Source organism: Microcaecilia unicolor, chromosome 4 (assembly GCF_901765095.1).
Source record: "Microcaecilia unicolor chromosome 4, aMicUni1.1, whole genome shotgun sequence".
NCBI lineage: Eukaryota > Metazoa > Chordata > Amphibia > Gymnophiona > Siphonopidae > Microcaecilia > Microcaecilia unicolor.
Genome location: NC_044034.1, coordinates 248,322,531 through 248,336,880, shown reverse-complemented (window position 1 = coordinate 248,336,880; position 14,350 = coordinate 248,322,531).

Genomic DNA, 14,350 nt, shown 5'->3' with positions numbered 1-14,350 from the left:
ACTGAGGAGTTTCCGGCAGCACATGACCACATATAGGGAGGCAAAAGTTTGCTCTCTATCTCCACCTGCTGGTAGATGGACACAACCCACCAGTCTATGGATTGATCAGCTATGATTAATGGAAAGAAAATTATCAGGTATGATTATACATAATTTTACCTTACTCACAATCAGTATCCCATTACCTTCCCACTCAGCATTCAGACTTCCTCTATCCCAAAACCCCCTCCCTCCCCATTACATGACCCAACCCAGCTCATTCCTCCTCCCTCTTCCACCCCCATCTTTAATATCTCCACCGCTTTTCTGTTCATCAATAACATTTAAAAAATGTTCTCAACTATATTTGCACATTGTATTATATCCCACACAACCATGCCATCACCCCATGTGATCAGACACAGTGTGAAACTATTCTATTACATAGTAGATGATGGCAGATAAAGACCTGTACGGTCTATCCAATCTGCTCAACAAGATAAACTCAGTGTATGGTATGATATGTATACTTGATCTTGATTTGTCCTTGCCCTTTTCAGGGCAGACTGTAGAAGTCTGCCTGGCACTGGCCTTGTTCTCCAGTTACTGGAGAAGCTGAATCTGTCCAGCTACAATCAAGGTACAGACCTTAGGAGTCTGCCCAGCACTGGTTTCACTTCCCAATTACTGGTGTTGCCATCAAGTCACCGTTAACTTGTTTGGTTCCACACCTTCTCTATGGGATTCCTTTTGTGTTTATCCTATGCATTTTTTATTTCCATTACCGTTTTCATGTCCACCACCTCCTGCAGGAGGGTATTCCAGGAATCTCCCACCCTCTCCTTGAAAAAGTGCTCTGAATGGCTATGGTTGGTGGGCCTCTGTATGCTTGCCAGTCAGAAGAGAGATACAAAATGGTCCTGAGTGTGGAAAGTTAAGAGAGAGGAATAGGGCTGAGATTGTAATGTATGCCTGATGTCCTGACAGCTATGCATGAGAGGGAGCTGGGCTGGGACAGGTATAGATGTGTATTTGTGTAAATGAGTCTGAGGTTATGCATATGTATATGGCTGAGACTCTGCATTTCTATATATGTGCAAGTAGCAGAGTTTAACTTATGTATGGGATGAAGATGAATGTATGTTTGAGGCTTTGTGTGAAACATTATTTGGTTTTGTATACATGATTGTATGTGCGAGAATGAGGAATGAATACATGAGTAATGCTTTTATTTCTGAGAGAGTCTGTACAGGCACATGAGTGTGTTTTTGAGGTTGAAACTAATGTCTTCAATTTTAGGTATTTGAGTTTCAGTGACTCAATGTTAATTCAATGCTTCATCTCAAAACCTATAGATAGGGAAGTGCCATAACTATCCTCCATCTGACATACCCTCGGGATTGGGAGCAGCTTTGCTTACCCAATGAGGGTGCGCTGGGCCCCTCAGCAGTGCAAATGGAGGGGGGGGGGCAGGTTCTCTCTCTTCCACCACAAGTGGCCATGGTCACCTCAGATCAGTGGGTTCTGGAGATGGTTGGAGAGGGATATTCCATGGAGTTTGCCCACAGTGCCAGACGCCTTCATGGTATCCCCTTGTGGCTCAGAGATAAAGTGACGGGCGGTTGCTCATACCTTCCAGCACCTGCTTGGGGGTGGTAGAAACTAACCTTTGGCAGAGCAAGGTCTGAACCATTACTCCATTTATTTTATGGTCCCAAAATAGGGCAACTGCTTCCAACCCATCCTGGACCCAAAGGGAGTGAATGCTTGTCTTCAAGTGCTGGTAACCAAAAAATTGTACCCACAGTCTCTGGTAATAATCAAATTCAACTATTAGAACCAAGACAATCAGCTGTGACATAGGCTTTAATTGCACAATCCACTTATCTTCTGAACTACAATGTAAGCTCTATTCAATGATATTTTAATGGGTTTTTTTTTAAAGAGTGCCCTCAGCCAAATATCCACTTTTTCAGGCAGTACTGGTTTGTGCCAAGTGGCATAGCACTTCTTTCATCGGGCTACTCTTGAAATATTTTTTATATAGATAGAGTGCTATCGCCCATGTCATGAATACTAATAGTGCATAAAATAAATCAGTCAGAAACGTGAACTTAAGGTGATATTGTTAAAAAGCTTCACTCCGCAAATAACTTTACCCTTCACAGGTTTCTATATTCGGCCCATCAGCTGGCTTCATATGGAAACCCTCTTCTCAGTGACTTTGGATCATCTGGGTGAATTTTTTTATGTTTCTGGACTTGGGATGGGGTGTACGTTCTGTCACTGGAAAGTAGATCCCCAGACAAGGGGAGAGAGTGTCCAGCAAGCATAAGAAGACCAGCTGAGTATAGCCAATTCCCATTCTACTCGGGGTAGACGCCTGGAACCCTGTTGGCGTGGTTGTACTCCAGGGTAGAGACTACGTGGGAGGTGGCAGGGACAGACTAACCCAGTCCTGAAAGGCGAGGAGTGGAATGCCTATTGTGGGAGAAAACTGTGGATATCTAAGGTTGACCTGAATGCTGATCTACATACCTATTTGCATATTTGGACTGGAAAAAGTTGGGGACTATTTCAAAGTCCTGGAGAAGCGAAACTGGACTCCCCAGCTCTCAGGGCCAGGAGGAGGGAAAGCTTTGACCCTCTGGACTTAGGGGGTGACCCAGAGGAAGGTCTTGGAGTTGGACCCATTTCACCCTGAGAAGAAAGGGGGCCTGTTAAGACCAGGAACTTGAGTCCAACTTCTTTGGAGGTCTAGATTTCAGCTTACACTTCAGTAAGTAGTAGACGGTAGATTGGGTTTGCAGTTCTACAAACAGTACTCTGTTTTTTGACTTACACTTAAGTAAACAGTGATTCGTCTTCAATTTTGATAAGCATTGTTCAGATTTTGGCTTATACCTTGGTAAGCAGTGGATGGTGGTTTCGGATTGGGTAGGCAGCGTGGGTCACAGGACCTCACAGAGACCTATCTGCTTATTCCCATTGTGGAGCATCACAAGCGCTATCTCCACTTTTGTGTACTTGGTCACCATTTGGGTTCTACCTTTTGTCTTGGCCATGGCTCCTCACACCTTTTCCAAGGTGATGGTGATGTTAGCAACCCATTTGAGGCACCAGGGTATCAGGGTGCTTCCCTATCTGGATATTGGTTGATCTGGCCTGACTCAAAAGCAGAGTCCTGGGAGGCCACTGCTTAGGTCAGTTGATCTCCTGGAGGTTCTGGGCTGGGTGGTGAATCATCAGAGAAGTCTTCTGCTCCGACCCAGGTCCTAGAGTACTTGGGAGTTATATTTGACACAGTTCGGGGGATGGGTTTCCTCTCAGAGAATCAAGGTGTGAAGCTGCAGACTCAAAAGTGCAAGCTCTGTGAGTTTCTGACTCCCAAGGTTTGGGACTACCTGCAGCTCTTGGACTCAATGGCAGCAACCTTGGAGGTGGTGCCTAGGTGAGAGCACACATGCAGCCTCTTCAGTCAGCACTATTGTCCAGATAGACTCTGGTCTCCCAGGATTTTGAGCACCTGTTTCATCTCTTGGCCAGGGCGCAAGCCAGTCTGGACTGATGGGATTGTATGGGTCACCTCCTTCTAGGGGGTATTGTTGGAAGCTCCTTAGTGGGTGGTGGTTACCACCGATGCAGGTGTCTTTGGCTGGGGAGTTCATTGCCTGGGCCAAGTGACCCAAGGGACCTGGTCTTCTCTGGAGTCTTTTTGGTCTATCAGTTGCCTGGAGACATGGGTGGTATGCCTAGTTTTGAGTACTTCCCCTGCTTCGAGGAAAGGTGGTCTGGGTGATGATGGACAGTGCCATAGCAGTGGCTTACATAAGCAAACAAGGCAGCACCCAGAACCAGGTGGTGGCATTGAAGGCTGCGAGTCTCTGCTATTGGGCGAAGATACACCTGCAAGCCCTGTCAACAGTACACATAGTGAGCAAGGACAATGGCCAGGCACCTGCAAGCCCTGTCAACATTACACATAGTAAGCAAGGACAATGTCCAGACAGACTTACTCAGCCACTCCCAGTTGGACCCCGGGGAGTGGGAGCTGGGACTGGAGGCCTACCAGCTCATTCTGGACTGTTGGAGGCTGCCAGTGCTTGACCTGAGAGTCGCATGCTCCAATGCCACGATTCTTCAGTTGCTGACAGGAGACAGGCTCACAGGGATAGATGCCCTTCTTCAGCCATGGCCAGAGGAGGAGCCCATGTTTTCCCTCTGTGGCCTCTGATAGGCTGGCTCTTGTGCAGAATTGTGTGCCATTCTTATCTGGTTCTCTTGGTGGCTCTGGACTAGCCCTGTCGGCTGTAGAATGCGGATCTAGTGCGTCTGCTGATGGCTGAACCACCTCCTCTACTCTAGAGGTTGCAGGCTCCTGCATCAGAGGCCAGTGGAAATGGAAATTCCGGATCCCTTCTGGCTTATGTCTGGCCCCTGAAATGTGGCAGTTGGCGAGATGTGGCTTTTCATCTACAATGATTTCCATCTTGCTTCGATCATGGAAGTCTTCCACATATTTGTATTTTTGGTTTTATTGTTCTGTTATCATTGGAGTATTCATTTCATTGGGCTTGGAGTGGAGGAGTAGCCTAGTGGTTAGTGCAGTGGACTTTGATCCTTGGGAACTGAGTTCAATTCCCACTACAGCTCCTTGTGACTGTGGGCAAGTCACTTGACCCTCCATTGCCCCTGGTACAAAGTAAGTACCTGAATATATGTAAACCGCTTTGAATGTAGTTGCAAAAACCTCAGAAAGGCAGTATATCAAGTCCCATTTCCCTTTCCCTATTTGAGATTCTACATGGGATGTTGCTACTATTTGAGATTCTGCATGGAATGTTGCTATTCCACTAGCAACATTCCATGTAGAAGCCTGCCCTTACAGATCAGCAACGTGGTTGCGCAGGCTTCTGTTTCTGTGAGTCTGATGTCAGACTCACAGAAACAGAAGCCTGCACGGCTGCATTGCTGATCTGCAAGGGCAGGCTTCTACATGGAATGTTGCTAGTGGAGGAGTAGCCTAGTGGTTAGTGCAGTGGACTTTGATACTGGGGAACTGAGTTCAATTCCCACTGCAGCTCCTTGTGACTCTGGGCAAGTCACTTAACCCTCCATTGCTCCTGGTACAAAATAAGTACCTGAATATATGTAAACCGCTTTGAATGTAGTTGCAAAAACCTCAGAAAGGCGGTATATCAAGTCCCATTTCCCTTTCCCTCCCTTGGGGAGAAGCTACTTGTTGCACTTATTGCCTCAATACTTGATAAACTCATTGCCTTTATTTGTAGTTCAGTGAGATGACAGAACAGCTCTGTCACGGGCGATCTAGCTCTTGTACATGAATCTTGTATCCAGAGGGACTGATGGCTAGTGGTTGCTGTGATTCCCGAACTGGGGTCAGAGTGGCTATTTAAGTAAAAAAAAATTTTTTTTTCGCAACATTTAAAACAAATTTATTTTATTTTGACTCACACCTTGTTCATCTGTTGCACTGGTCTGATTTCTAGTTTTCTACTGTTTATTCCATTGTACTCTGCTTGTTTGTTCTTTGTTCAATAATGATGTTTTCCTTGAGTGAACAGCAAACTCAATCTATATGTAATAATCCTGATCAAGAGAGGATAGTAAGTTGTATTTATTACAGTTGGAGTAGGAAGGGGGTAGGCGTTGTAAAGTGACCAAACCTGATATGGGGTTAATAGGAAGGATTTGTGGGATGGGGGGATAAGGGATTGGGAACAAAGTGTTAGGTGGGGCTGGGAGGCAATGGACTCATCACTTGACTGGTACCCAGAGGGATTTCTTATACAGGTGTTCATGTGGTGTCCTGGTTGCTTGTGTTTTCTCCCTTAATAGAGGGGGCTGCTGGCTGGGATGGCCCTCTAGACCCCAAAAACCATTGTTTCTTTACACAAATCTTTTTCAACCAGATTCCCCTACATGAAAATGGTGACCTGGAATGTGGGTGGTCTTAATTCTTCTATTAAAAGGTTGAAAGCTTTGCAGCAACTACAGCGCCAGAAGGCGGATATTGCCTTTTTACAGGAAACTCACCTCACGATGGTGGAGCATCTTACACTGAAATGATGGTGGGTTAGTGATTGTGTAGCAGCAGAGGCGCAACATGAAAAAGGAGGTGTAGCTATTTTAATTTCTTAAAGGCTTAGCACCGAACATTATCACCCTAGCTTCAGACCCATCTGGTAGATATGTCCTATGTAAAGTGACCATAGATCAAATGGAGTTATTGCTTTGTAGTGTATATGTACCTAACCAATATGATAAGAATTTTTACTGCCATTTGACTTCTCTATTTCTCAATAGGCATATACTTCCTGCAATGTTGGGGGGGGGGGGGGGGGAGAATTTAACATGGCTTAGGATCCCATTCTTGATAGGTCTTGCCTTCCTAAATGAAGGGGGATGTCCCTATGAGGGGTTTGCCTATTATGTGCCAAATTCTAGACCTGATCAATGTTTGGAGAGTTCGCCATGCTACAGAAAAATAATTTACTCAACTCTCCAGAGTGCATTCTACACAGTCTTGTATTGACTATTTGCCGAGTTCCATGAGTTTGTTAACAGCTATCACTAGAACAGAAATTGGGCCTTATGCAGTATTGGACCATGCTTTGGTCTAGCTTGATGGCCAGTTCAGTTTGCAGCCCTTGGGTCTGGGTAGCTGGGCTTTCCCAATCACTTTTTATAATGATTCCAAATTTCAGGACCACCTTCTGGCAGGTTTGCAAACCTATAAGATGATTAATCAGGCACATAAGAACAACCCCATTCTATATTGGGAGATGGTGAAAGAGGTATTGCGTGGAGAAATAATTAGTCTAGTTCTCTCAAAAAGAGTAAAGATTGGGAGCTGCTTCAGTTAGAATGTCAATTAGTTACCCTCTGCAGGCGTTACAGGATTTCCCCACAGATTTCAAGATAACTGTTGTTAGAAACACAGATGGCCTTAAATGAGTTAATACATCAAAGGACCAGGATGACTCAAGCATATTATCAATTCCAAGTTTATAAACATGGTGATAAAAGTAGCAAGCTTCTTGCCCGCTTAATTGCACCTAAATCTAAACCCAAAAAGATTTTAACACTGAAAAATAACATGGGAGCAAGAGTACACGCTGACAAGGAAATAGGTGCCATTTTCCATGGTTGTTATTCTAAGTTTGTGGATGATCTCATTCATATAACTAACCTGCAGAGGTTGTTGGCCTCCCTACTGGAACTCTTTCAGGAATATGGTGACTACATGGGCTTTCGCTTAAATCTCCAGAAGTTGGAGGTTTTGCTGTCTTCACCCACCCTTAGTCAACAATGGGAAGGAGAGTTTCCTTTGCAATGGGTGCAGCAATCTTTTACTTACCTTGGTATGCTTAGGTAAGTCTGGATGTTTTGAAGGGGCTATCCCTGCTGTATTCTGCTTTAAATATCTTGGATGTTTGGCAACTCGTGCACCTCAGAGAACGTGACTATACGCACCTCGAGCACATACTACCCTGTCGCGGATTAATTAACTTTTAATATCCCAAGCCCTTTTTTCCCTAACCAGGGCAGAAATTGGTTCATATTGTATCTCCGATCATGCTCCAGTTTGGATTCTACTCCAGGAAGGTGGGCATTCCATTCCTGGAAGTACTTGGAGATTTCCTCTGGAATTATATGGAGATACGCAATATCATGCCTTTCTGTGATAGAAGTGGCAAGAATATAGTGGAGATAATCAGGAGCATGTGAACCAGCCCACCTTTTTTTGAGAGGCCGCAAAGGTGGTATTGTAGGAAGAAACTATAACTTTGTTAAATACAAAAGGAAGATGCGGGACAGGAATACCCTGTGTCTAGAACACCAAATCCGTAAGGATAGGATTTTGTTTGGGGCCTCTCCAACGTCTCAGAATAGGGCGACTCTACTTGCCTCCCAAGCCGAACTGAGTGGGTTACTTCATCAGCGGGCACACAAATCCCAAAATTATTATATCAACCTTTTCTCCATGGTAATAAAAGTGGGAGACTTTTGTCTCACTTAGGGGGTCTTTTACTAAGGTGTGCTAGCGTTTTTAGCTTGCACTAAAAATCAGCTGGCACTAAACGCAGAGATGCCCATGGGCATCACTTTGCACTTGCTCACATTAAACGTCATCTGCCATTTAGACGCCCAGTCTCGTAAGGCCCTCTTGTAATTTTTCACAATCCTCTTGTGATTATTCATTAACAACTTTGACTAACTTTGTGTCATCAGCAAATTTAATTACCTCACTAGTTACTCCCATCTCTAGGTCATTTATAAATCTATTAAAAACCAGCAGTCCCATGGGGAACCCCACTATCTACCATTCTCCATTGATAATACTGACCATTTAACCCTACTCTCTGTTTTCTATCTTTTAACCAATTTTTAATCCTCAATAGGACACTACCTCCTATCCCATGTCTCTCCAATTTCCTCTGGAGTCTTTCATGAAGTACTTTGTCAAACGCCTTTTGAAAATCCAGATACACAATATCAACCAGCTCACATTTATCCACAAAAATCTTAGCTAGCAGCTTATTCTCAAAATTTAGAAGTGAAATGGTATGCTATGAGCAGTGGCGTAGCTAGGTGGGGCACAGGGGGAGCGGTCGCTCCCCTAAACAGATTTTTACAAAAAATGGCGCCTATGCCACATGCAAACCAATATCTTCTCTGCCCCCTCCCGCGCGAGTCGTGTGTTTGCTGTCTCTTCTGCCGCTCTCTCCCGTCTGCATGGTCATTTTGACTGAAGCGTTCTTCTTCTACCGCCGGCGACTGACACAGCCAGCCAGCATCGGGGCCTCTCCTAAGGCGTGTCCCACTTCTGCGGAAACAGGAAGTTGCATTACAGTAGGTGGGACGCGCCTCAGGAGAGGCCCTGACGTTGGCTGGCTGGCTGGCTGTTAATCGCCGGCGGTAGAAGAAGACGCTTTAGTCAAAATGACCATTCAGACGGGAGAGAGCGAGCTGGAGAGAGGTATAAGACACGGGGCAGTGGACAAAGATGTAAGTCACGGGGGGGGGGGTGGAGAAGAAGGGAGAAAAAGCTGCCCAATTTCGATTATTAGATCGAAGTGAAAGTGAGCCATCTAGTCCACTGTATGCAAGGAAGCCAGACAGTTTGATTAATTTGTTTTCACTCCCCCACGCAGCCTTTTAGGTACACAGATTGATTATTCTGTTTGTGCATGTTTCAGGGACAAGTGGTTTATAAGTCAAAATAAAATTAAATATTTTGTTTCCTGCAGATCTCTTTTGCTTAAACATAAATGGGCTTTAAGCCCCTAATGCAGTCCATTGGTTTTCTTATATTTTATTCTTGTGATGATGACTTATTCTGTGCCAAAACTAAAAACTCTTACCTCTATTTGATCGATGATAATAGGAATACTATCCACCCTAAAAAGTTGTTTTGTGGCTGTACATAAGGAATTGTGCTAGTGAATAAATAAGTGTATGTTTGTGTCCCTAGTCATGCATCCTAAATGTATATAATCCTTTCAAGAAATCCAGTTAGTTTAACATTAGTGGAACATAGCCACAGAAGCATGGTATGGTCACATTTTTAATATGGTAATACTAGGGCCCAGCTAAGGACCAGGTTATTTTGAGTTAATCTTCACTGGCCCAAACTTGCTTTCCTTGCACTGTTTATAGAGTCTGGCTTTCTTGGGCAGAGAGAAGGGGGGGGGGGGTTCTCTTTCAATTTTTGGTGGTGGTGGTGATAGTGTTTTCTGTTTTCTTTTTGTGGCTCCCTATTCTGTATTAGATTGGTATTATGGAATATTGTCACAATTTGGGTTTCTGCCTGCAACTGCCTCTCAGGGGGAGGATGAGGGTGTTATCAACAGAGATAGAGAGTGGAGGGAGAGAAGTGGGTTTGGGTGGGAAGACAATAAGCTCGGTCTTGGCCATGTTCAGTTTCAAGTGGTGGTTGGACATCCAGGTCGCAATGTCGGCGAAGCAGGCCGATATTTTAGCCTGGGTTTCTGCAGTGATGTCTGGTGTAGAGAGATAAAGCTGGGTGTCATCAGCATAAAGATGATATTGGAACCCATGAGAGGAGATTAGGGAACCCAGGGAGGAGGTGTAGATTGAGAAAAGAAGGGGTCCAAGGACAGATCCCTGAGGAACTCCAACAGAGAGCGGGATGGGGGTGGAGGAAGAACCCTGAGAATGTACTCTGAAGGTACGGTGGGAGAGATAAGAGGAGAACCAGGAGAGGACAGAGCCCTGGAACCCAAGTGAGGACAGTGTGGCGAGAAGTAAGTTGTGATAGACCGTGTCAAAAGCGGCGGATAGGTCGAGGAGGATAAGGATGGAGTAGTGACCTTTGGATTTGGCAAGGAACAGGTCATTGCAGACTTTAGATAGTGCCGTTTCCGTTGAGTGTAGGGGGCGAAAGCCAGATTGAAGCGGATCGAGGATGGCATGAGAGGAGAGAAAATCAAGGCAACGGCTGTGAACGGCGCATTCAAGTACCTTGGAGAGGAAGGGTAGGAGAGAAATGGGGCGGTAGTTGGAGGGACAGGTAGGGTCAAGTGATGGTTTTTTGAGGAGTGGTGTGACTACCGCATGCTTGAAGGTGTCAGGGACAGTAGCAGTGGAGAGAGGTTGAGGGTATGACAGATGGGGGGGGGGGGTGACAGTAGGAGTGATGGTGTTAAGTAAGTTGGTGGGGATGGGGTCTGAGGAACAGGTAGTGCATTTCGAGGAGGAGAGAAGATAGGCGGTTTCCTCTTCAGTGATATCGGGGAAAAGAGGAGAAGGAGGCCTGGGTTGGTTGGTTGAGGGGAGTTTGTTATAGGGTGAGGAGGAGGAGAAGATGGTTGGACATCCTTGATTTGTCAGGTGTTAGCATGAAAGAGACTCCTCATCTAAGTGAAGTGTTTCCTTGGACCTTTCTAATTTCTATTAGTTTACATTCTAGTTTGGGTTTACTTCATGAGCATGTTTGCAGATGAAGGGCCCTGTTTACTAAGCCACGCTGTAGGCATGCTAATGTTTTTAGCGAGTGCTAAAAATTAGCACACTCTAACACTAGAGACACCCATAGGAATATACAAGTGTCTCTAGTATTAGCTAGTGTGCACAAAAACGCTAGCACACCTTATTAAACAGGGTCCAAAGTGTTATAATGGGTTCTATGACCTGTTTGTATAAATGGAAAATTCTATTTAACCTTGAAATCTCCCACAGTCTTTCAAAGTGCTGTCAAGTTCGTCAGATGACACTTTCACATAAGTAAACTCAAAGTCAAAATCCATGTCTTGTGTTCTCACTGTTCCAATGGAATATATCTCTTCCTTCTTGTAGTGGAACTACCCGAGGTCTCTGGTGGAGGAGGATGGGAATGAAGCAAAGTCAGCATTGTTTTCTCAGTCTAGTGCCCTTCCACCAATACCTCCAGCACTTCTGACTGACAATTCATCTTGATAATCATGTACTGTAGGAAACAACTCAAACTCAGGAAACCTTCCCTCTTGACAAACCTGTTCTGAAAATTAGAAAGAGTATGAAACTCAAAAAGTATTAAAACTGAATTCAGTTGCTTTTCATGAGCAAGGATGAAAAACTGGCACATACCATGATACCTGAAAAGCTTATACAGTAACATTCTTGGGAAATTCTTACATTGATCTAAAATGTCTTATTTTTCACTTGCCTGAGTCTATGGCAATCTCTTATGAAGTTGTGATTTTGCGAGCCTCTTCTCCTAATATCTCTCTTCTAGACTCAGATAAGAAACTGTTCAATATACTGTCATTCACAAAGGAAAAATATTCACATGCTCATCTTCCAATGTGGTATATATCATTCAGTGTAAAAAATGTAACGAAGGATGCTATATTGGAGAAACAGGCCAGATGCTTAAGACAAGATTTAATCTGCACAGACATCACATGAAGATAACCAGTGCCAGTCAGGTTCCCACCCCTGTGGGCCAGCACTTTACAAGACCAGAACACTGCACCAGTGATTTCATAGTAAGAATCCTGAAAGGTAACTTTAAAATACAGGAACGTAAGACCTTTGAAGTCAGAATGATTGAATATTTTGACACCCAACAGACAGGACTTAACAAGGATCTGGGTTTTCTAGCCCATTATAATCCATAAAATTGTATTTCTCTGTTTATCACCCTCCTCTCACCTACCCACACCCATCCTGTTAGAATATCAATGAAATGCTTTGATGTCCCCATGCATACCTCCTACCCACCCTCCCACCACCCTGTCAGACTGTCAAAGTAATGCTTGGATGTTTCACTTATATATACTATCTGCTACCACATTTGCTTATTTCCAATCTGATGAAGAAGGGCAACCTTCGAAAGCTAATCAAGAAATGTATTGTTATGTCCAATAAAAAAGGTATCATTTTATTTTCTTTTCCGTGTTTTATTTTGTTTGATCTCTATTGATAACCAGAAAATTATTGAAATCAGTATTGTTTTTTTTTTTTTTTTATAAATCTTGTTTATTCACATCGGTTCACAAGGAAACTTAAAACAAACATGTAAAATACAGTCTAAATAACATTCCTTACAACCAAAACAGTTCCCTTTTTTTTCCCCCCTTCCCCCCCTTTACCCGCCCCCTCCCTCTATCCCGCCTTCCCCTCCCTTCCCTTGACCTATTGCCCCCCCTCCCCTATCCCTCCCTTCCCTTACTTTCAAGAGTTTAATATTCTACTTTTTGTTGTTGCAGTCAAAGTCTCCCAAAATGGGGCCCATATCTTACAGTAATCATCTCCTTTTTTGGAAGCTAAGTCCGTAATTCTTCTCCGTTCTAGGGAACACATGTGGATCATAAGTGCTCTCCACTGCGATATCGTTGGGCTTTCTGGAGACAGCCAAACTTGCAAGATCACCTTTTTCCCCATTAAGACTGTCCTCTGTAAAAAGGTTTCCATGCCAGCCGGTTTATGACTTTGTATTGTAAATCTATGAAATAATTGTCTCGGGGAGTGGTGCCATTTTACTTTCCACATGTCTGACACCTGTTCTGCCAGGGCTTTCCAGAATTTATGTACCTTTTGGCATGACCAAAACATGTGGCCTAGATGAGCATTTGCTAAACCACACTTTGCACAGTCATCATTGTCTCTTAGTGTCGCTTTATAGGCCCTGTGAGGTGATACGTAAAGGCGTAGTATAAACCTATATTGCGTTTCTTGCCAACATGCATTTTCAGTCAATTTATAGGTCCTTTGTACACAAGGTTCCAGCTGTTCCGCTGTAACAGTTACTCCCAAATCTGTTGTCCACTGTCTCGCTTCTTTGCCATATTCATATTTCTTTACATGTTCCTGAAGAAGGCAGTGAAAGCATTTAAGTGGTACCTGTATTTGATCATCCAGACCCAACATTATGTTGTATGTCTCCCAGCTTCCCGCGCTAAGCGATGAGCTGGGAAGGGACTGAATATAGTGCCGTAGTTGCATAAATGCGAATGCATCTTTCTTGTCCAGCTTGAACTCCGTGCACAAATCTTTGAATGGCTTTATCATACCTTGCTCTGTCACCACATGGAACAGATATCTAACTCCATGTTCCTCCCAGTTCTTGAATATCTTGGACGTGTCCCCCACAGGGAATGCTGGGTTGCCCCTAATGGGTAATAATGGTGAGGACGTCGTGTTCAATGCATAATGTTTTGTCAACCATCTCCACGTCCGTTGCAGAGGTCAAAAAATTGGAGCCGCTGCCCCCACAGTCTTTTTGGTGTCTGAGGGCATATGCAACCAACTTGCAAAGTGTTGGTGTCGAAACCATTGTGTCTCTGTTTGTGTATTTGTAAAGTATTCCTTGTTCCGAAACCAGTCAGAGAGGTGCCGCATTGAGCTCGCCATTGAGAAGAGTCTCAGATCCAATAGGCCCAGTCCTCCTTTATCTCGCGGAAGCATTACTCGCTTGATGGACATTCGCGCTCGTTTGCCTTGCCACAGATATTTATTGAGTTGTTTATGTAGCCATCTCTCATCTTTCCTGCTCAGGTACATTGGCAGCATTTGGAAAGCGTAAATCCATGTAAGAAATAGGATCATGTTGTAGAGAGCCACTCGTCCCATTAATGAGATGGGAAGTGCTTGCCAGTTGTGAAGTGTCTTCCCCACTCTGTTCTTCATTTTGTCCATATTTAAGGTGTAAAGTGTTTTGAGGTCAGCCGGAATTTGGACCCCCAAGTATGTTACCGCTCCCTGTGCCCATTGTAGTGGAAACGTACCCTCCCATTCTGTTACTAATTCTGGACCTCTAGGAAGGGCTACCGATTTCTGGGTATTCAAGGTGAACCCTGAATGGAACCCAAACTCCTCTATAGTTATTAACAGCCTCGGTAAC